Raw genomic sequence first — 24,954 nt, 5'->3', positions numbered from 1 at the left:
CCCATGTAGTCTCCCCTTTCTTTTCTTTTTTTTTTTTTTTTAAGATTTTATTTATTTATTTGACAGAGACCACGAGTAGGCAGAGAGGGAGAGGGGGGAAGCAAGCTCCCTTCTGTGCAGAGAGCCCTAGGTGGGGCTTGATCCCAGGATGCTGAGATCATGACCTGAGCCGAAGGCAGAGGCTTAACCCACTGAGCCACCCAGGTGTCCCTAATCTTCCCTTTCTGTCCCTATTCTAATTGAACCTCATACAACTGCTCTCTGATCCTGTGCCCTGCGCATACTCAGGGCACACTGCCTCAGTGTCACCTGCCTCTATCACTCTGTCATTCATTCTACCATCATGCATTTGACACATTATTTGCCAAGCACTGATAAGGCAGTAGAGCATGTAGTTAAAAAGACGAGCTCTGAAGTCAGATGGGGAGTTCATATCCCGAATCCATCTGTTACTAGCTATGCGGCATTGAATGAGTTACTTAACCTTTCTGGGCCTATTTCCTCATTGATACAATGGAGATTAAATTAGTACCTACCTCACAAGGGTATTTTAAGGATTAAAGGAGCTAATATTAATCTTTTAGGATAGCACCTGACACACAGAAAGTGCTGAATAAATAGTACTAGTCTTGGGGATATAAAATTGAATGAGTAATCTTGCCCTCAGGGAAATCACAGTCTAGTAAAGAAAGCAGATAATCACCAGTCATTACTTATAGTCATTACTTACAGCTGCAACAAAGAGAAGCAAAGACAGAACAAACTGTTTAAATTAGACTGAACTCCTGAGCAGACTTTCTACAGGAGTCAATAGTTGAGCCATGCTCTCCAAAAAAAAAAAAAAAAAAAAAAAAGTATGGAGAAAATATCGCGTTGCAACCAACATTACCAAGGCCTAGAAGCAGAAGACTAAAAATGACCCAAGGGATGACCAATGGTTAGTGTAGCTGGGAGGGAGCAGAAGCCAGAGAAGCTGGTATAGGGAACAGATGATGATGGACCTTGCATGCCACCTTCAAGGTTGTGAACTTGAACAATAAAGGCAGAAGCACCATTGAATAACTTGGATATTTTAAAAATATTTATGGTCCTTAGAATAGAAATTAAAGATGTTTCAGGCAGTTCCAAATTTCAAGTTCCACAGAAAAAGGGTGGGAAACAACCAACTTATCCACTCTCTTCTTATTATCCACTGTCATTGTACCCAATACGGGTTTGTCAAATAGTCAATCCAACCTGAATACCCTTAATGCAGTTTACTCAAAATAATTTTAAAGTTACACGTGGATTCTAGATTCTATTATGTTTGCTATATTAAAAGAGAACTTCATACATCCATATTTGATAAGCATTACTAGAAAATTAGTAGTATGGCAGCTTCCATTGTTCTATGAATTTCTATTCATTCATGAGGTGAATCTGCCCAAAGGTACAGATGAGGATCATAACTCTATTTTTAACTTCCTATTCTTCCCAAGTGAAAACAGGTTAATTATATTTCAGAAGTAACCTTTTCCTTCCTTTAGATTGGTAATGGTGTCAAATAATTTCATAATGGATAATAAAATTCCCATTAGTGTTATGAATTACATTAGTGTAATCTTTTCCAAAGTCTTAAAATGTTTTAGCTGATATTTTAAACTGTCTTAAAATTATAACATAAAGTACTTTTAAAAAATTCTCTCATGGTTCAATCCCAGCTTACCTAACACCAGCCATCTTAACCATTGCTTTGTATTAATTCAATTTCTCCTTTCTCTTATATAAAGCATGTAGTAATTCTATATCTGATGCTCTTACTACTTCTATTCCTCTGTATTTTTATACTGATCCCTGCATTGCAAATAACAAGTCTTAATTGCCCCAGGAGGATCCCTATGACTCGAACCGTCTGTGCATGTCTTCCAGAATAGTGGATGTTAGGTGGAGAAAAGAATTGCTTCAGGACCAAGTGAGAGCATTAAATTGTCCATTTCTGCTTTCCCATCACAATCTCTGCTCTTCCCTAAGTGCCATCCTTTCTCAATAAAATTCTGCCTCCCCTAGACTTGGCTGCTTATGGGTTCCATAACTTTCTTTGAGTATCACAAATACTTTGATAGCAATTCATTATTTAAGCTACTCTAAATATCTCTTTGACATCCAAATGAGTGGACTTCGACTATGACTACATGACCGCAAAATGTTTGATAGGAAAATCTCAGTTGGTTCCTGGGACATTTAATTCTTCCCAAGACACAGAAGCATCTGCCTTCAGCTCAGATCATGATCCCAAGGTCTTCGGATCAAGTCCTCATCGGGCCCCCCGCGCTGTGGGGAGCCTGCTTCTCCCTCTGCCTACTGCTCCCCCTGCTTGTGCTCTCTCTCTCTTTAATAAGTAAAATCTTTTAAAAAATAAAAAAGAGAACATTAAAAAACATTTTTACTAATGTCATCAAACTAATGTGCTGTAGGTACACCCTTAATTTTTTGACCTGTGATACATTGTGTTGATTTTTTTCTTGCTACATAATAAATTATACAAACTTAGTAGCTTGAAACATACATTTATTATCTCACACCATTGTGGATCAGGAGTCTGGACACAGCATAACTGGATTCTCTAGCCAACATCTAACAAAGCTACAATTAAGGTGCTGGCCAGGCTGTATGCTCATCTAGAGGCTCAAGTTCATGTAGTTATCAATAACTGGGATCAAGTCCACATCGGGCCCCCTGCTCAGTGGGGAGCCTGCTTCTCCCTCTGCCTACTGCTGTACTCATTTCCTTGCACCTGTGTGACAAAGAGCCCTGGTTCCTTAGTAGTTGTCAACTGGAGGCACCCTCAGAACCAAAAGGCCCCCACAGCTCCCTGCCACATGGCCCTCTTGACACAAAGTTCACATGTATTCGCTTCTTCAAGATCAGCAGGAGAATTTCTTCTTCCAGTCCGTTAAGACAGTGTCTTATAAAACAAAACACAATCACAGGTGTGACATCCCATCACCTTTGCCACATTCTACTGGTTAGAAGTTAGAAGGAAGTCAGAGATTCCACCTACACTCAGGGGAGGGGATTCAAGGACATGATTAATCCAGGTTCATCTTAAGGGTACCTACAACACATAAAGGTTTGAGCTATTACTTTCTTCCATTGACATACGTTCTATTTTTTCACCCAAAAGGGAACAGAGTACAAATAACATTTCCACAGTTTTATTCATTGCTTGGGATTTTGCTACTGGAAAGTCATTAACATAGCACCTGAAATAATATTATTTAAAAAGAAAAAATTTAGTACAATCCCTCCTGTGTTTTGAGACACCCTGCCAAAGTTTTGAGACACATGGCTGAGGCTTAAAAATAATTGTGAAAGCATGGCTTTGACATTTTTCAGAAAAGCAAACAAGATTTTCAGAGTAGGAGAGTACCTACCGTGCGTCCTATTTACCTTACTTAAGTCAGGCCAGTAGCAGTTAGCTCAAAAATTCACTGGGTTTCTGCTGAGTGTGTCTGCTATTCCACCTAAAATCATGCCTGCATTTTCTGCATAAATCTACCAGGAGGACGCTCCCAAAGGGGTAGAGCCTGGGTGTGGAGTCAATGCAGCCCTTTATCAAGAAATCGCTGGCAAGATTCTCTTGGTTTAAATCAACTAGGTATCACAGAAAGGGGAAAAAATGAATTTGTTCTTTATGGTGTAATTTTCCAGCATAACAAATTTGGACACTTCTTAGGAATATTCGGTAAATTGACAATAGTATGTTGGACCATTTCTGCTCTAAGATGTGCCCATGACTGGAATCCTTAAGAATTTTTCATATCCGAGCATAATGTTGATCATCATCATTTTTTGGCTTTGCCAAATGTGATTCATGGCAGGAAGAGGTCACCTGAGGTCTTATATTGCAGCTTTTAACATAGGTTTAAAAAAATGAATGCTTAATAATGTATTCACCAGAGAATGAAGCAAACAGTGACTCTGTATTCTTTTTTTAATTTTTTTTATTTTTTTATTAACATATAATGTATTATTAGCCCCAGGAGTACAGGTCTGCGAATCGCCAGGTTTACACTTCATAGCACTCACCTCAGTACAAACCTTGCCCAATGTCCATAACCCAACCACCCTCTCCCTACCACCCTTCCCCCAGCAACCCTCAGTTTGTTTTGTGAGCTTAAGAGTCTCCTATGGTTGTGACTCTGTATTCTTTTACTCATGCCACCTTTCCTCATCATGGCCAACATGACCACATGACCGAGGGAGAGGAATATTCAGAATTACCTGGAAAATAGACACAAAGTAAAGACTTGAGGTAACTGTTAGAATGATTAAATAAAACCAAAGCAGAACATCAGGAAACATTTTCTTCCATAAAAGCTTGAGTTGAAATCATTTTTTATTTTAATAACATAAATATTATGAAAAAAATAAAAGGAGAAGCAAATAGGATTTATTTTTTAGATAGTTTCTCAACTATCTCCTTTACTTCACCTATATAATTAAATGTAGCAAGAAAAACAAGGCATTATTCTAAAAATTGAATACTTCTCCTCTTTCTTTCATTCACTCACTCACTTAATAACAGCAAGTCTTCAAGGTTGTTTGCTGGGCACCTTAGAAACTAAACTGGTGAGTCATTCAGGACCCTAGTCTGGCACATCTAGGTAATGTGATTTATGAAATATACACTCAATTCTCATGTATACTAAATTAAATAAAAAATAAACCATTAGTGTAATTTCATTGAAATATGTAGATCAGCATTTACACCTGCACCGCTGGTCCTCAAAAGAAAACGTGGACAAGAGTTAAACACATATTTCATTGTTTTCGTTTATTTTTTTATTTCATTTATTTTTACAGAATGTGTTTATTATTAGACACCAATTCTGTGTGCAATCCTTAGTTCAGAATAAACGTTATTATAAGAAATTGTTCCCAAAGGCTTAATTCATCATGCAAAGTCTACCAAAGTATTTACTGCTTATTTTCATTCTCTATCTTGAGCTATTTTTGAAACTAATAATGGAATCTTGTTTTCAAATAGTACACCATAGTCAACACGGTCTTTAAAAACAGAAGACAAAGTCAGAGTCCTGTGTTAAGCTGTCGGGTGATTCTGTAGCAGGCTGTTTCCTTAACCTCCTGAACCTATGTATGTTGGATGGTGAGTTGGTGGTGGACTGGGAAGGGAGCAAGAGCAGAACTGTGAGGAGACACCAGCTTGGAACACAACATTCTGTAGGGAAGTCCTTTGTGCACCCTTGGGAACTTTGTTTAACTTCCTCTGCACTCAGCTTTCGTACATCTCTAAAACGGGTGTGAATACTACCGCAGAGGTAAACCCTCCATGAGATAATGTATTTGAAGAACTTTGTAGACAGAGGGCATTCAGAAATGGTTGCTATTTCTTCACCTATAAACTGAAGGCAATAAACAACTTGTGGATTTGCATTGATAATGCATGCAGAAATAGGCACAGTATCTGGTGCTCAATAGATATCGACAGACATTTATCAAAGGTGAATGGGAGTGTGGAGTGGGGGGGTAGTACACATGTGTTTACCAAAGTGAGGATGTTTATTTTACTTTCTAGACCATCATACAGACTAAACTGAACTAAAGGAATGAAATATTTACTTTGGTAACCACATGTCCCATGGTCTATATGGTCGATATAACCCACAAGATCCAATTTAGTTGGCCCTGTAAACAATGCCCCAGGAAGCTCTCAGGTTGCCACCGTCTACTCAATAAGTTTGCTTTCATGTTTTCTCCTTTTCTGAGCATCTGACTCATGATTCACCATCTCACTTAGGCTCCCCCTCCCTCTCTGAGATTCAGGCTTGCCCACTCTGGTTCCTAATCTCCTCAGATCGTTTTCATTCCCTAAACCTTTTTCAAGATTACCCAAAATGATGCATGAATATCTATTAATTGGAATAATAAATCTTATATTTACAACAATGTCTTTGAGATTGAATTAACATCTTTTTAAACTATTAATAGGTCAGATCATCCTTGTAAAGTTTTCATTTTGAGAAGGTAGTATTCCCCATTATCAGCAAGCATTCTTTCCTCAAAAGCAAGATAATTTGGATAGCTGAGGCACCTGGGTGACTCAGTCAGTTAAGCATATGACTCTTGATTTCAGCTCAGGTCATGATCTCAAGGTCATGAGATCACCCTGCATTGGGCTCCATGCTGGGCTTGGAGCCTGCTTAAGAATCTCTCTCTCCCTCTGTCCCACCCACACCCCAGTTTGCACATGCTCTCCCTCCTTCTCTATCTCTCTCTAAAAAAAAAGAAAAAGAAGATAAATTGGATAATTGGTTGGCATTGTATTGATGGATTGCTTTATCAGTAATGTCAATTTCTTAAAATGTACACCTGAGATCCAAATGTAACAATCGTAAAAGACTTAAATACTTAATGTTTTCTGTGCTGATCTATAATAAAATGAGCCTTGATTTATAAAGCTGTGAACTCTATTTCTCTTTGCTTTGGTACATCAGCAGATATTTCAGCCATTATTATAAGTTTAGCCACCATAGACTATTTGGTCTATGGACAAGAGAATTTTCTGATTCTACTTTATCATTATTTTATTTCAAGCATTGTCCAAACTAATTTCTGATCTGAAAACATTCTCCCACCTTCTTTGTCTTTGTATTACAAGATATATAAGCTCAGCTACACATTTCATCAGCCAAAAATAACAGTGTCTTAAATAAAAGCAAGAGCTCTTTTCTCTCCAGATCCAAGTGGTAGAGAGCTTGTAGGGCAGCCAAATTTTGTAAAGTCATCAAAAGACCAAGACCACCTCTTTCCCACTGTTCCACTGGCCCTACCTAAGCACTGGTCCTCATTTACATGGTTCACAGTACTTCATCTCCAGCTGACATTCTGAGCAGCTAGAAGAAGGAGAGGGCTGGGAAGAAGCAGTACATGCTTCCTTTCAAGAATGAGTTTCAGAAGTCACACACAGCACTATTCCTTGCATCTCATTAGCCAGCACCTATACACTTGGCCACACTAGCCTAGCTGTGAGGTAGATGTGAGAAAATAGTTTTTGTTCCAGGGGCAAGATGAATATTTTAAAAGTATTATATTGTGTTTTTTATGTTTATATTATGTAATAATGTCTTTATATTATGTAGTATTTCTATTACAGCAGAAAAAAGAAAGCGACTATCAAATCACAATTACTGGTTCCTGCAGCACATTTTTTTTTAGAAATCTCTCAATCATGAAACAACTTTGCAAGGAATTTTCTTTCAGTAAGGATTTCTGGGGTTGGGAAGGAAAAAAAGTTAAACCTAAGAGAAAAAGAAAGACTTCCCATTCTAGAAAGAGGCAGGCTGATTAAAAAAAAAAAAGTTAATCCTAAAAATTTGAACTTTATAAATATCTCTCTTCAGTATCTTCCTTGCTTGTAACACTGAATTTTCCAAAAGTTGGTATATTTGTAAATGTCAGCAGGATGTAAGTTCTCCTGATTTTTACTTTCATAATTTGGAGATTGGGGACTTTTTTAATGCAGAATTTTCCTGGAATGAGGTTGATCAGGAAACTTAAAGACACCAGAGTTTCTCACTTGAGCCTGCGGAGAGGAAAGCTTTTTATAGACAATATTAATACCACTCATTTGTGTATCTTAACCTCATGAGTTATAACCACCCACTGAAGTAGGTAAAGCAGAAAACATGACCCCAGTATTTCCAGCCTAAAGGCAATTTGTATAATGAAAAGTGCACTGGCTAGGGGTCCAAAGGCCTGGACTCTGGCATTGAATCTTCTTCTTTCCAGCCATGTGACCTTCAGCAAGCCAAGTAATTACTCAGTAATTACTAACAACTTCATTTGTTGTAACAGAGGTGCAAATAGAAATCAGTGTGTTCAGGACACTGATTATTTTTTTCATAGATTAATATCACATGGTGTCTAACATGACTATTGATTTAAATAGCACAGGGAACCTGTACTGAAAGGGATGTGTGGATTTCTTATAAAGAAATTCAGTAAAAACTGTTCATCTGATCCCACTATAATTGGCACAACACCAACCTGGATATCAAAAATATTTCCACCCCAAACTGGAGTCCTTTTTAGCAGTAAGTAGCAAACCACAGGTTTGATCTAATGCTTACAATGAGCTATTCTTTCTGTTTTTCATGATGGTGGGGGACAAGGGTCCTCAAAAGTCCTTTTCAAAAATGGGCTTCTTTATCTTTTCTCTTTCTGTGTGAAGCCTGGAAATTATTAAAGATGCGGATTCTGTTTATGAGGGTTTATACTGCAAAAAAATGTACATTAAAACATAAAATGATAAAATAGAGAGCAATCATTCAGGACAGTAATCATGCACTCAATAAATATTTATGAAGAGATGACCATGTACCAAGCTAATGGAAACTATAAATTAATGATTTAAATACAGTAACCTATAAGACACTGAGCCTATTCTCAAAGGGTTGACATCCTAGCGAGTGAGACCATCACATACACAAAGAGCTATCAATGGGAACAGATGTGTCTTGATGGGGAAATGTAGGGACAAGAAGGTACCGCCTGGCCTGGAGGAAAGAGTCGTGATAATGGAGGGTAGAGTCAGGGAAACAGTATAACACAGTGATTAAAAAAAGCTGGGATCTGGGCTCAGAAAGGCTAGAGTTGAAAACTGCTTTTATTGCATGGTAGCTGGATGGCAGAAATTAATAATATTATAATAATGATTAATAGTATGTTTGATATTTGTCTTAATTTTAGTGTTTCTGAAGTACTATTAGCTTTTCAAGACATAAATAAAATCTAATTGAGGAATAAGTCTGTCTCATCTCTCTTTTACTTTTAAATTTCCAATTAGTATGCTTCTGTCTCTGAACATGTCTAGTAAGGTACAAATGGCACCAGCGAGATGAGAATAACTAAGGTGGATAAAGAGATGACTGAAGATATTTCAAAATCCCACTTAAACCTTTTTCTGGTGAAAATATGCAAGGAAAAGCTATTTTGACTAAGATATGAAATCCTTTTTTGGCAGGTACTCTAAGGATTAAACAGAGATTAAATATTCACCTTCTTTAACCGCCTACAGAAAGGAAACTGACAAAAAAGCTTAGGTATAACCAGACTAGGTTGGTACCAAGCAGTACACAAAACCTCAGCTGTATTTCTTGATCACAACAAAACCTGAATTTTCTTGAAGTGACCTCACAGGCTGTGAATGCCAGGACTTGAATGAAATGGATCTTGAGTGTTTAAACCTAATGCCTGAAGGAGAGAGAGTGGTTCTCAAGAATAAAGCTTGTCCTCATCAAGTAGCTACCTAGCATCAAACAAGGTGACGCCAGAGAAAGAATATAAATGGAAAATAAATTCAAGGCAATAGGAGTTTGTTATATCTTGTCAGTCCTCCTCTTCTGCCCACTCTGCAGAAAACCAGGGAGATAAATGAAAGTAATCTTGAAAAGCATCAAAAAATCAAAAATTTCTCTTTTTCCCAAAGATACTGCATCCAAAAACCCATTCCAATTTTGGTATGTAATGTTTTTCATGGCTTCTTTTGTTGTTATTCTTTTATATATCTATACATTTTTAAATAGAAAAATATATGTATATTATATATATCATATATATTCAATAATATATATAAACATGTGTGTATATATATATATATATATATATACATTTATATATTTATATATATAAATAAATAAAAAAGGAATTCTTTTGTTTTCTGGAGCCTGTGTCCCTCAAGTTCATTTCACCCATTTCAACATGTTATAAAACTAACTAAACACTAAATAAGTTTAACTCTGAGTTACCACAGTGTCCTGTTTCAGTAGTTGAGAGGACTAAGGCCTTGTGCTTGTTGCACAAGGAGAATTGATTCCTCCTCAGATCTTGCTCAAGAAAACCTAGCTCAGCCACTGTGGAGCCACATACCCCAAGTGGAGAATCATTAACACAAAAGCAGGATATCGCACAACCATTTCTTTTATCAATACAAAAGTAATTCAGGCTAAAGAAATTACATACTCAAATCTGACTCATCTTCAAAGCAAGCAAAAATAATGCCAATTTAGCAACTGATTTTATTTTATATAATATTTTATATAATAGTATTCTATATAATAGTATTTTGAAATATGGACATGTGTAAAAATCTTCCAAAAGGTTGTGTTTATAAATGCTTTCTAAGATCTGTGCAAAAATGTTTTAGTTTTGATTCCAAAATAGATGATACATTTTTGTTTGGCAAAACAAGGATAGAAAATAACAACTGCTTTGGTCTATTGGAAGATAATGACTTACCCTATAAGTAGCAAGGTGAGCGTTGAAAGCCAGGTGGTAGAGATCATGGTGAAGGGGGAGCTGGCAAAGGGGATGATGATTTTTAATAAATGAGCTATCTTTGTTTTTTGTTTTTTGTTTTTTTGAAGGTTAGGAAACACAAGATGGAGCTTGAAGCAAATCAGCAGGCCTGGGTTACTTTGGCAATTCATAAGACTCACATTTTTGTATTTGAAACATTTCATAGAGGTAGTCAGTCCAACTAGAATATGGTCTTTTGAGGGCCAGAACATGATATTTCTATGAGAAATGTGGATGAACTAACACCTCAAGAATGAGCTATTGGAAATACCACAAATGAACCTGTGTTAAAAGTCTATTTACTTGCTGCTTGATCTTAAGCAAGCTTTGACCTCTCTATGTTTCAGTTTCTAGTCAGTAAGGGAGGATAATAATACCAATACCAATAATACCAATAATACCAATAATACCAACCTCAAGGGCTGTTGTAAGGTTCAAAGTAATTAATAAATGTAAAATACTTAACCCATAGTAAGCACTGAATGAATATCAGTCTCCACCCCAATCCTCATTTTCTTCTAATGTTCTCATTTTTTCTCTCAATAGAATAACACTATTTTGACAGAATAGGATTAAATGTTTTGAAGACACTGGCAAAACATATCAAATAATCCCCCAAATAAATTCAATATTAGACCATCTCCAGCTGCACAATCCTTTGTAACCCAGAGACTCATATGTCTTAATATGTTAAGAGAATAGAACTTCTTCAGAGACAGGGCTAATGCACACCTAAATATTTGATTATCTTTGTTCTGTTCTATTTGGTACACCACCTCCATCATTTGTTCAATCAATGTCTTCTCTCAAGGAGAAAAAATTGATTAGATATTACTTCTTAATAACATATGCAGCTTCAGTCAGAGCCACTAATTTGGGAATTAAAAAAGTAATTTTGGGTGCAAGCAATACTTCTATTCTATCCCTTCCCAAGAGAAGAATGCCTCATCTGATAACCTGTGTCTCTGAGATAAATGAATGCATTTAAAGCTCTTAACACCCTGTTTGATGGACTACAAATGGTCACAATACAGGACAATATTTGAACAGTAATGATTTGTGCTTTCTTCTTAAGTGTAAGCTGATTGCAAAGGCTCCTGGACCGCATGAAGTAAATAGCTAAAGGGGTCATGAATCTTAATAGCTTCCAAATCAGAAAGATCTGCAACTTATATGCTCTGACTGGAGTGTGAATGGAATGTATAAATATTAATAGGTCTAGCAGAGCCTCTCCAGACAAGCTGTCTAAAATTTCACAGTAGGAAGATTGAAGTTGCCGGGTACAGGGCAGACGTGACACTCCCACCTGGAAATGAACTGTCAGCATGTGTGTAAATACATTTTTCCAGAAGCGATATTTAACATCGCTGCTGCCCTGATGCCCCACAACACTATGCATCGATATTGAACTCTAGTCCATTATTTAAGATTATGAACATGCAAACCAAGCTCATCTCCGGAAATACTAAGACAGAGTCCTAGTCTGAGCGTCTCAGAGTACAACTTTGAAAACAGCACTCCATCTGTGGAAGTTTCTAAAACAATACTCAGCTCCGTGGCCCGGTGGTGTGCTTGGTTCTGTGACATCCTATCCTCACTGGACTGGACCCATGGTCACTGATTGGTCTAACCAAGATGGAGAAGAGTTCAACTTTGCATTCTGAATAATACAGTGACCTACACATAAAAGCATTTAGTAAAAATGGAGAAAATTAGCTTGAAAATGAGGAAAGTCTACATTGAACAATAAAGAAGTTTTTGTCTTCTCTATGCCATGTATCCTGGGAAGGTTAAGACCTCTATATAATGGGGTGCCTAGGTGGCTCAGTTGTTAAGCATCTGCCTTCAGCTCAGGTCATGATCCCAGGGTCCTAGGATCGAGCCCCACATCAGGCTCCCTGCTCTATAGGAAGCTTGCTTCTCCCTGTCCCACTCCCCCTACTTGTGTTCCCTCTCTCTTTCAAATAAATAAAATCTTTTTAAAAAAAAAAAAGACCTCTGTATGAACTTTTCTGTACTTCCTGCTGGAAGCAGTGACCTCTCAGAACAAGTATGCAGAGTCTATTTGGCTATTCTTAGCTGAAAGTAAAGGAAGGAAGAACAGAAAGATGAAGTATTCATTGTAGTAAAGAGTAGTAAAGAAATTTGGTCAAATTAAAAAACAATTCACACTTAATTTCAATATTTGTGAGGGAAACAGAAAGGCACAGGGCTATTTATTTTTATATTGGTTTAAGAATATTTCTGTCTGTATTTTCATGAAGAGAATGAGATATTGATTTTAAGTTTTTTTGACATTTGCTCATTTGAACAAAACTGAAGCCCAAAATTACTTCACTTAGCCACTTCCCTCCCTCCCTCCGAAATAAATTAATGAATAAATAAACAAATACATAAATAAGTAAATAAAATTGATCATTATTTGTCCTCAAATGGGAGAGATAATGAAGCCCTGAAGAAAAAGCAAATACTCATTAGGTTTAAGGATTTATGCATTTGAGAGGTGCAGTGAGTAAAGCATCCAAATCTTGGTTTTGGCTCAGGTCATGACCTCAGGGCCCTGATGTTGGGATCATGAGACTGAGCCCCGCCTCGGTCCACACTCAGAGTAGAGTCTTCTTAAGATTCTCTCTCCCTCTCCCTCTGCTTCTCCCCATTCCATGTTCTCTATTTTGAAAATTAAATAAATCAACATTTTAAAAAAGATTTATGCATTTGATTACTGTTTAAGATTTATCAAAAAATTTGCCTTCCCCAACTTGGAACTGTCAAGAAAAATTACTTGAGAATTATTAGATTTTTTTTCAAACCAAAAGCTGTCATGGGCAACCAAACCAACAAAACCCCATCTACCATCTTTTCACACAAAGCCAATTTAAAGTAATTAATAAAATGATTAATAAAATAATTCAGGCTTGGGGCGCCTGGGTGGCTCAGTGGGTTAAATCCTCTGCCTTAAGCTCAGGTTAAGGTCCCAGGATCCTGGGATTGAGCCCGGCATCCGCTCTCTGCTCAGCGGGGAGCCTGCTTCCTCCTGTCTCTCTCTGCCTGCCTCTCTGCCTACTTGTGATCTATGTCAAATAAATAAATAAATAAATAAATAAATAAATAAATAAGATCTTTAAAAAAAAATAATAATTTAGGCTGAAAGCAGAATTTGAATCTAAACAATATCTAATAATACCTTAGTATAATAATCATGATCTCCCTGGAAATCCTGGCCAAGGAAGATATAACGAGATGCCATCATTTGGTTAGTTATGCCCCGCCTTTCCTACAGGGAGTCTCTATTTTTAGAAATAAATGATCCTCTGGAAAATTAGGTGCATGTTTAACTTGATCCTTCCATTTAATGTCAAATATGTTGTGTTTTAATCTCCAAGAGACCTTCTGAGGTGAATTATTCCTAACACGTTAGTCTTAAATTTCTCTGTCTCCCCTCCCTCCTCTGGCCTCTTCGATAAGTTGCTGGAACACCATTGTAAAACTTTTCTAAAGTGAAATAATCTTTTAATAATAATAAGCCTTCAATCATCTGCTTGCTACATTTGGAATTTTTAAAGCTGCTACCCACTTGTATGGACATCGAGCAGAGACAAGAATTTCATTGGTAATTTCCAATTTTCTGCAAAAATTCCAACTCTAGTAAAAAAGAGGAGAGGAGTGTCCTGTGGGAGCCTAACACCAAGTATAATTCTGGTTAGCCCACATTTGACAGGAGTGATGAGAGAACCTCAACTATCCCCAAGATTGCAAATGTGTGTAAGATTAGATCTGCATTCCAAAGCTGTCTGCCTGCAGCCTGCAGCTTACAGATAAAAAGAATAGTCCTTAGAAGTCACTGCGGAAGGCCTTAGTGTTAATTATGGCCATCTAGTGTTATAATGTCCTTCTGGCTTTTTATATTTCCAATCAAACTTTATTTTTGAAATGCCTGGCTTTATCCCCCTAACTTCAGGAACTTGCTCCTTTCTATCTGAGTGATGTGTAAAACACAGGGGTCATTTTTAAGTCTGGGTTTAGATTTCTTGACTATACAAAGACGGATTTAATTTCAACTTTATATGCAGCCTATTTCAATGTATATTGATGCCCTTGTTCATGATATGGTTGCTAGGGAAAAAAAATTCTGTGGTTAATATTGTACCCTATTTCTTAAAAATGCAAAAATTAGTGGTCCATCATGACAGAATTGTATTACTGAGATCCATGATCTCCAGTCTATGTACCCCAAACAAAGGTTTTCCTGTTCTGGGCTTGTTAAAAACCTGTAGAGAACCACCCTCAGCTGAATGACAAATGCTGGTTATCCCAAATACCCCTTTCATAGTCACGCTGCTTACTACTGAGCAAAGCAGAAGCTTTTGCAGATGGTGGGGTGGACTGATGACTAGCTGTAATGAGTAACAAAAGCATTAGAACACTAGCAAGCCCACAGGTTTATCACACAATGAAAATGGTTTAGAAACACTGAACTAAGAGAAATGTCCATACCACATGATCAGTCTGAATCTTTACATTTTGGGTCATATGAGGGTCTGCTCAGGTGATCAGAGCTGAAAAGCTCTATTACTCTACTTTTCTACTTTCTTGTATTAAATTGGTCAGAATTCAGTTGAATGTCTTCAGCACACCCCCAAGAGGCTTTGAATTTAAGATATAGAATCATGTACTCATAGGCAGGCAAAAGGCTTTAGAACTCCCCGAGATCAGTATAAAACTCTGCTTTTTGTCCAGCTCCCAACTCTCCTACAAATCGCCAGAGTTGGTACAAAAGTAACTTGACTGAAAATTGATTAAATTATACACCCCAACATTTTTAAGATCTATTTCAACCATAGCATTTCCAAAATCACAGTGCCTCTTCTTTTTATTTTTCAAAAAACACATATTAAAATATGTTTTACAGGGCGCTTTCAAGCATAATGTTCAAGCAGAGATATACATTGGTTTCCCAGAAAAAGCCATTAAGACAGTCCTTAAATGTCTAAGTAATACTACAAGGCCTATATTTACATATAAATTAGGCCCAGCACATCAAACAAAAATGTCGTGACTTTTAGTTACTGCCATTAAATTCTGCATAATAACTTCATATTCTTCCTTTTAATAATTGGTATCCTTGAATCTGCATTTATTTTAAGATGGCATTTTCAAACAGCTTTCCTTATCTTTATTTTTTATGAAATTTTGTCCCTCACCCTAAGAGTTCACAATATTTTCACAATACTTAAGATACTTCAATTTCATGATACTATTATAAAGGAAAAGCTAGCAGTATTTTTGTTATTGTGGCTCAGAAGATATTTAAAGAGTTTTTTTCTGCCTTAAACACGGTCAGAAGAAGGTTTGGTGACTTGCCCACCTCTGAGCAACAGCAGGTGTCCATAAACACAGCATAAGTCAACTGATCTCTGTTTTACAAAGGGAGAGACTAAGGATAAAAGAGAGGAACTCATTTCTTTACTATCTCATGGCTAAGAAAGACAGAGCAGACCTCCTATTTAAGTACTTTCTTCAAATGAGTCAAGCAAAATGGCCAAAAATAAGGAAATATAAAAACATGATGATAACTTTCTAAAAGAAACTTAGAATTCTGGTCCTCACCAAAACTGAAGTCAATTATACTAGATGTGAATAAAATGTAGTATAGAAATGGAATCAAGAGGGTCATCATTAAACTATCATTGCAAGAAGTTGTCACATCTAATTAATTCCTTTCTTACTAAGGAAAACCATTCAATTATAGTCACACTCCCTATATTAACCACTCAGTGTGGTTAAAATTTAAGTAGTCTTTCAATATCATTCTCAATTATTTTACACTATCCTAAAAACAATGTTTATCTTAACACAAATGTTAAGAAACAGTTTGACCCAAAATCCACATGGCGAAGGACTGAGAACATGAAAATAAAGTAAAAACCCAACTTGTCTTAGGGCAAGTAATGTGGTTATACATCTCAGGAGCCTTAAAAATATGCAGATCTCACCCTGCAGATCATCTTCTAAGAAGGCATCCTAAGTTAATAATCCTAATTTTGAAACAAGATAATTTGAGCACAAATAAATTTACTAATGTTTTACTTACAATAGTGAAAATTGAATACAACCTATATGACAAAAGACAGTGCTTCTATAAACTGAAGTATATCCAGTAAGTAGGTCATGTAGTTAGCAAAATGGTAACAGGTAATACTGCATAAGAGCACGAAAATGCATATGCATATGTCAAGTTTAAAAAAAATATATAAAAATATACATTCAGAATATAATATGATATAAGTAATATAATGTAAAAAAATTATGGAGAACAGACTGGAAGGAAATATACAAAAATACAATCAAGGAGTGAGTTTATGAGAGATCTTCTATTCTTTCTATGTGTATTTACATTTTTTGTAATGATGATTACTTGGAAAATTATAAACCTTTTTTAAAAACAAAGAAGAAAAGGTCGCATTCAGTTCTAGTAATAAAGAATTTGGCCATTTGAACCAATCCTTTTATTGAACTATAGAAACACTGAATGAAATATAAAAACACCTTCTCGAAGGCATTCTAGACTTAACAATATAATGAAGAATAACTAAGCTAAGGTCTCGAAAAATAAGAAAATGCAGAGAAGTGAGCTTTTTCCTTTGGGTTTACTTTTGCCTTAGGACAGATTCCAGAAGAGCTGCTGAGAGCAAAGCAGCACGACTGACAGTCTCCACAGGGGGGACAAAACTTGGAGCCCAGACCTGCTGTGCAGGAGCTCAGATAAATTCCTAGAGTTTTGGGTTGGGATCCCAAAGACTGGCATCAAATGCATAAGGGAAAATTGTAAGTAAGCCAGATCTTACAGGGACTGAAACTCATCTTCAAGCCTTCTAAATGGCCAAGAAAAAAAAAATCTCAATTCCTAAAATTGGATTAAGGCGATCCTAGATTACTAGTACCTTCAGGCCCCTGGCAAAAGCAAACCCTCTCTGGACAAAGAGATCTTTATCCTAGACTTCAAATTATTAACACAAATACTTTTTCAATACGAAGACTAGATGCAGTCCAACATACCCAGGCATACAGGGATGTGGGACCATATAAAGAAAACCCAGGAAAACAAAAGAGTAAAGATCTATAAGGGCTCTAGATATTAGAATTTTTAGACACAGTTTTTAAAATAAATCTGCTTACTATGTCCAAGGGCCCAAAAGACAATATTACATTTTTTTTAATATTTTATTTATGTATTTGACACAGACAGAGATCACAAGTAGGCAGAGAGGCAGGCAGAGAAAGAGGAGGAAGCAGACTTCCTGTAGAGCAGAGAACCCAATGCGGGGGTTGATCCCAGGACCCTGAGATCATGACCTGAGCCGAAGGCAGAGGCTTTAGCTCACTGAGCCACCCAGGTGCCCCAACAATATTACATTTTTAACAGAAAGTTAGACATTAAAATATACAGGGCACATTAGCAGATTTTAAACAATAGCCAAAATTATGACTTAACAGAGTTGGTAACTTATTGGACATAATCAAACAAAAATTAGCAAACTGAAAAATAAATCAAAAGAAAAGTGAATAAAGGATAGAAAGACAAAAAAGTAAGAGAAAGTAAGAGACTTAGAGAATACATATGCATTTAGTTGATGTCCCAGAAAGAAAGGAGAAAATAGGACAGAAGCAATATTTAAGATAAAATGATAAAAATTTCCCCAAATTGATGAAAGGTATCAATCCACAGATTTAAGAGCCCTGTCAAAAAACAAAACAAAACAAATCTGAAGGAAAACTCAGGATTCTTGCTGATTCAGCTCTTCTACCAAAGAGCTATATGACCTTGAGCAAGACCTTTAAATCTCCCTGGATATATCTTTCATCATTTGTAAAAACAAAGACAGTAGATTACATAATTTCTAAGAATTTATCAAGTATGTTTCTAAGAACAGCTATTATTATCAATAATGGGTTTTGTTACATTGTGATCTTCTGACATTTCAAAAACCATATACAAAAACATAACCCACATCAACCCACGATGTTATAAGTCTGCATTTCTACTAGGCTATAAAATCCTACTATAAGATGTCCTTTAAGTTGTTCAACAAAACCAGGGTGTTTTCTCTTAAAGAATATTATTTAAATGTCTATCTACCATCTGATATCCAAGATGAGTAAGAAGTAATTCCTGGCCTTTGAGTAATATGAACTGGATTTATTTATTGTATTATTGTCAATTAATAATGAATTACGCTAAGTTACACAGAATAAGTAAGTTTCAGTGAAAGAAATCCCCAAATATGGCAAATAATATAACTAGCAGCATAAATATAATAATAAAAAATAAATATCATTATTAAAATTTTCAAATGTATCTAAATTCTATCAACTTAAATATAAAGTTATATTTATCAGCATATCAGCTTATTAACAATAAAAAATTATCAACACAGACACAAACCTTAAAATTACAAGAATAGCAATGTTTTTCACCAAATTATTTAGAAAAACTTCTACAATCCCTAGATTTTCTCTTTTTTTACTTTTATTTATTCTTTTAAATTCAAGTATAATTAACATGCCGTATAATATTAGTTTTAGGTGTACTATCATCTCTCTTTTTTTTTTTAAATCAGAAGATTAGTATTTTTTTTAAGGAATTTGTTTATTTATTTGACAGAGAGAGAGAGATAGGTCACAAGTAGGCAGGGAGGCAGGCAGAGAGAGAGAGGGAAGCAGGCTCCCCACTGAGCAGGGAGCCCGATGTGGGGCTCGATCCCAGGACCCCAAGACCATGACCTGAGCTGAAGGCAGAGGCCTTAACCCACTGAGCCACCCAGGTGCCCCTCTTTTTTGTTTTTTAAAGAAGGAAACAGAGGAGACAAAATAGGCAGAAACCACAAACAAGGATATTAATATTCCACTTACACGCCATAGGCAACACGGTTTTTTTTAATGTGTCTATTTAAATAAGAAATGTGCCTCATGAATCCACCTTGTTCGTGAACTAAAGATAGGATACAGTATTCTATTGCCATTAATGAAGGCTGAACAACTTTTCCACCAAACTAGTTTTACATTTACTGATCCTTTACAGTCACTTCTTAGAGCACTTGTAAATAAGAAACTTATTATATATTACATTATAAATTTGGAGAATGTACTAGAATTTCCTAAATTGATAACTCAAAGTTTATTTAGTAAGAGTTTTTTTAATTAGGAAAAATAGAAATCCTGATTCCTAATATTTAATGAAATGCAAATTGAATGTTTCTCCTTGTAAAACATCAGAAGTGTCAATGAGTAAGTTATTCTCTAATATTCTGATTCATGCTGTGAATTTTAAATTCTAATTCCATAGTTCATTTCTTTCTCACCTCACACTGACAATGGCTGCTCAGCCCTTCCCTAGAATAAGATTCATTTTCTTTGGTGATAAAGGGATGGATGTGGCTTTTGCTAGCTTTCCTAAAGCAATGCGCTTGCCATTTCCATTTGAGGGCCCATAGGTCTTACTAATCATGCAAATTTTCAAAAAATTAAAAAGCTCTGCAAAATATTTAGAGTAAGTTCAAGAAAATTGGGTTATATTGAGATAATATTAACATGGTGGAGGAGGGAGGAGCATCAAAACCAAGCACATACACAAGAGTAGAGTCTTTTTTTCCCTTATAACTGTCTTTATTATGTGTGTTTTTAAATCACTCTATAAATGCATTACACAATGACTGTCACATCCATTCCCTGAAATAACACTGTTTTCTACACAGCAAGCAGTTAGTATTCTGATAACCACCTTCTTACCTCTTTTTAAACACTTCTTTTCATGTACTACAGAATGCCTATCACATCCATTCCATGAAGTAACACTATTCTCAGCAAAGCAACAGGAACATGCTTATAACCACCTTTATTATATGTGATTTTATACATATAATACAGAATATCTATCACATCCATTCAAGACTAAGATCTTTTGAAGATTTTATTTACTTATTTATTTGACAAAGATCACAAATAGGCAGAGAGGCCGGCAGAGGGGGAGAAGCAGGATCCCTGCTAAGCAGATAACCCAATGCAGGGGCTCAATCCCAGGACCCTGGGATCATGACCTGAGCCAAAGGCAGAGGCTTTAATCCACTGAGACACCCAGGCATCCCAAGGCTAGGATCTTTTAAAGTCATTAGTGTAGAATATGGTTTACAAAGAAATATCATCTGTGAAAACCCAAACGTAATTCTGCATGATCAGAAATGTGAGCCATTGACATTCAACAAATACAAACCCCACACAGTTGTGATGCAATTCTAATTATGCACTTTGCCCTAGCTGGTTGAGAGGAAATATCTCCAAGTAATACACTTAAAGAAAAAAAGTTAAGGGTAAGTCCTCGTGACTAAGAATATTTTACATGTAAGAATGAATAATAACAAATTCAAAGCACTACAGGCAAAACCAATAAAATAGTCTGTACATAAAAGCTGTGGAGCTCCATGAGTTGTCCAAACTCCTTGTTCCTCAGGGGGAGGCTGCAGGTCAAAGATTCCCTCCTGATTGTTAGGCACTGTACTGGGGGTGGGTTTATGGGAGGACATTCCTATCCACTTCAATTTGGTATTTTCTCAGGCACTCGACATGTAGGAGTTACTCAAATAGTCTGTATTTCTCTCAAAGGTAGTTGAACTGGTAGTATGCCCCGGAAGGAGGGAGATCCAGGAGTCTCCTATGTCGCCATATTGGTGATGTCCCTCATTCATTTTTTTATCCATCTTACTACCCAATAGAGTTCATGAAAATAGTAGGCGCTCAATAAACATTTATTTCATTACAGTAAAAGAATATTATAAAATGTACTCATAACAGAACTTCCATAGTGGAAAAAATCCAACTGGTGACCTTACCAAATAATCTTCAGATTTTATTGATGTAACTCTCAAAAAGAAATAGCTGAAGATATACAAATATAAGCCAGGGTCCTAGAAAAATCATTTGCATGAAGACTTCCTTCCCCCAACATTGCTGAATAAAGTATTGCTGTGTTTTAGAAAACTGACATTTGACAAACTCATTTTTTTAATTTATGTAGAGTCTTAGGAAAAATAGTATATACAGGAATTATAAATAGAACAGTATGCTCAAACTGTTGCTACTATCAAAATACTGAGTGGTTGATAATAGAGTGTTTGGACTATTAACATCTTTGAACTGTGTTTTATGAGCTAAGAATGGGTAAGTAAATTGTTTATGGGCAATAGAATGGCCAAATCCTCTATCTAGAGGAATGCCCTGAATTTTAACCTCAACTGTTACAAATACACCTTATCAAGAGACATTATTTCTTGCAATATAGGGTTTTACTTTTTCTGGTAGACTTTGCAACATGAAGTTTTCATCAAAGTCTCTGTAAGAAGTTATAAGAAGCTGACTATAAAAGTTTTGAAGTATATCAGGAAGTAATGGTAGTATTAAAACAGTAGTGCTTTCTGAAATAAGTCCATCAGAAAGGGACTATTATCATATGATCTCACTGATTTGAGGAATTTGAGAAACAAGAGAGAGGATCATAAGGGACGGGAGGGAAAAATGAAACAAGACGAAACCAGATGGGGAGACACAACTTAAGAGACTCTTGGTCTCAGGAAACAACTGAGAGTTGCTAGAGTGGAGGGGGATGGGAGGGATGGGGTGACAGGGTGATGGACACTGGGGAGGGTATGTGCTATGATGAGTGCTGTGAATTGTGTAAGACTGATGAATCACAGACCTGTACCCCTGAAACATATAATACATTGTATGTTAATTAAAAAAAAAAACCAGTAGTGCTTTCAATGAGCTGTGACAAAGTGAAAAAGCTTTTGTCAATAATTACTGAAGTGAAACTAAAATCCAAAGAGGAAGAGTCCTCTTACTAAATTTTAATTTTAACTTTTTTTTTTATTATTATTGCTTTAATATCTTCTGTGCTATGGGGCTCCTGGGTGGCTCAGTTGGTTAAGTATCTGACTCTTGATTTCCACTCAGGTCATGATCTCAGAGTTGTGAGATCAAGTCCCACACTGGGGCTTGATGCCCAGTATGGAGCCTGCTTAAGATGCTCTCTCCCTCCTCCTCTACCCCTTCCCCTCCCTTTCTAAAAAAATATATATATACTATATTATATTATATATCTCCTCTATGCTAGTTTGCAAACCTTAGAGAGTATCAAAATCACCCCAAGAGACTATTAGAACACAGATTGCAAGACCCTATTCCCAGAGTTTCTGGTACAGTACAACTCAGGAAGGACCCTAGAATCTGCATTTCTGACAAGTTTCCTGGTAGTGTTCATACTACTAGTCAGGGACCACACTTTGAGAACCACTGTTCCGTACTCTTGCTACCAATTATAAGAGGGTAATTTTCTGAAGTATTTTCTAAACTAGGAATACTGAGAAAGAATCCATATTTCTTTTACACAGGACATTTGTTTTAATTAGTGTACAACACCTATTTATATATTTCCAATTCCATCATAATATGCCCAAATAAGATCTTTATTATTTCATAAAAACTGTGATGAATTCTAGCATAAGTGAATAATCCTTTCACAAATTAAGAGTCATGTGGTAGAACCTTTGGGGGAAGGAAGTGTACTTTAATTGATTAAATTAAATTGATTTAAAATACATTTGCGGACACATAGTACATGCTCAACAAATACATGTTGACTAACCAATAATTCCATTTTGTATGTAATATACAAATCTAGGTTTTTATAAATCTAGTTCATTTTCCTAAAAATTTTTTGCCATATCCATTATATGGAAGGTATTAACCTCCAAAGTCATCTCTAACCCTCATCTCCTGTATCCAGCCCCCCTTTCCTCCTCCTAGGTTTACCTCCACTTCAACCATATCAAAATCTTAAGTTCCTTGACCCCTGCACATTCTCACATCTTTCAGCTTCCCTTGTCTTCAGGTCCTCCATGCCAGCTCCATGATGAATCATCTCAATCGATCATTCCCCCAACATTTTTCACAACTACCCTGTCTCCTTTTGCCACATCCTTTTAACAAAAGCCCCATGCTGGATCACACCAATGATCCAGTATTGCCATTTCTGCTTCACTCCACCTGAGGGAGAAAAATGATAGGTCCAGGCTTACTGGTTCTGCCTGGTTTTAACTTCCCATCTCCACTGAATACTCAATCCTACCAGACCATTCCACACAGAAAGGGCTGCCTTTGCCATTCTCCTGAATAGTGATTGCACACCTCAACCTCTCTCTCCAAATTCCCTCTCACCGCCCCCACCTCAGAAAATGACTTTACCTCTCACTTCACTGAAAAAATTGAAGGTGTAAGTCAGCTTCTCTCTCAGCTTCCTCCACTTTCTTTTGTACTCCTTTTTTATAGAGCAAAGATATTCTTTTTGAGTTCTGTAGCAGTCAGCCTCTAAGCTGGACCCCAGGGATCCCTGCAGCATGTTATTCATACTCATGTGTAGTCTCCCCCCACACCGGACTAGAATTAATCTGTGTGAACTGAATATGACAGAAAGGATGGTAATGACAGTATTACTCCAACATGAGGTTATAAAGGAAGACACTGCAACTTCAGTCTTGGGTTTCTCCTTCCACGCTCTTTCTTGGATTACTTACTCTGGGTGAAACCTTGACATAAGCAGTGGTGTGGGAAGGCTCAGGGGATGAGGAACTTCTGCTTCTTTCCAACCATTTGAAGACAGCTTTTCCAGCTCCAGTCAAGCCTTCAGAGGTTGTAGCTCTGGCATATAGCTTGACTGAAACCTCCCAAGAGACTTTGAGCCAGAGCAACCCAGCTAAGCATCTCCCAGATTCCTGACCCTCAGAAATTGTGTGAGGTAATAAATATTTATCATTTCAAGCTACTAAGTTTCAGGGTAATTTGTTACACAGCAACAGATAGCTAGCACAGCGTTTGAGACTAAACTACCCACCTCTTCAGAGGCATCATTCAGTCCTCTCTTTCACCGTATACTTCAAGCCATCCTATCCTGTCTGCTTCCCTTTGCTTGAGTCTCCTTTCTCTCTCAAAAATAAATAAATAAATAAATAAATAAATAAATGCAAAAAACTTCCTTTGTCCCTTATGACCTCTCATGTTTCCCCCTACTTCTGCCCTCCTCTTCATACCAAATTCCTGAAAGTAATGACTGGCTACCCACAGCTTCTAATTGCCACTCACTCCTCCACCCTCAGTAGTCTGCTGTTCACTTGCTCAACTTCACTAAAATTCTTCCCGGAGGTTTCCAATGAGCTCCAAGTTGCCAAGGCCAATAGTTACGTTAAGGAGTTTGGATCATATTCTAAGATAGTGAGAAACAGACTAGTTGTGGCCAACTACAGTGGTTAGAAGCACAAACTCCGGAGCCAGACTGCCTGGGAAACAGGAAGAACAGTTAGAGGAGGGTTGAGTAGTGGTCAAGAGAAAAGTGATGATGACTTACTTACTCAAAGGTTGTGGCAGAGGAGCTGGAAAGAAAGACCAAGACTCAGAATATAGTTTCAGAGACTGAAATAGAACTTGCTGAAGGATTGCTTAGGGGAGAAGAGGGAAAGGATGAAATTGAACATGACTTCTAAGTTCAAGGCT

This window comes from Lontra canadensis, unplaced genomic scaffold (genome assembly GCF_010015895.1).
Source record: "Lontra canadensis isolate GAN:19392208 unplaced genomic scaffold, GSC_riverotter_1.0 scaffold53, whole genome shotgun sequence".
Classification (NCBI taxonomy): domain Eukaryota; kingdom Metazoa; phylum Chordata; class Mammalia; order Carnivora; family Mustelidae; genus Lontra; species Lontra canadensis.
Note: the sequence above shows the minus strand (reverse complement) of the source record.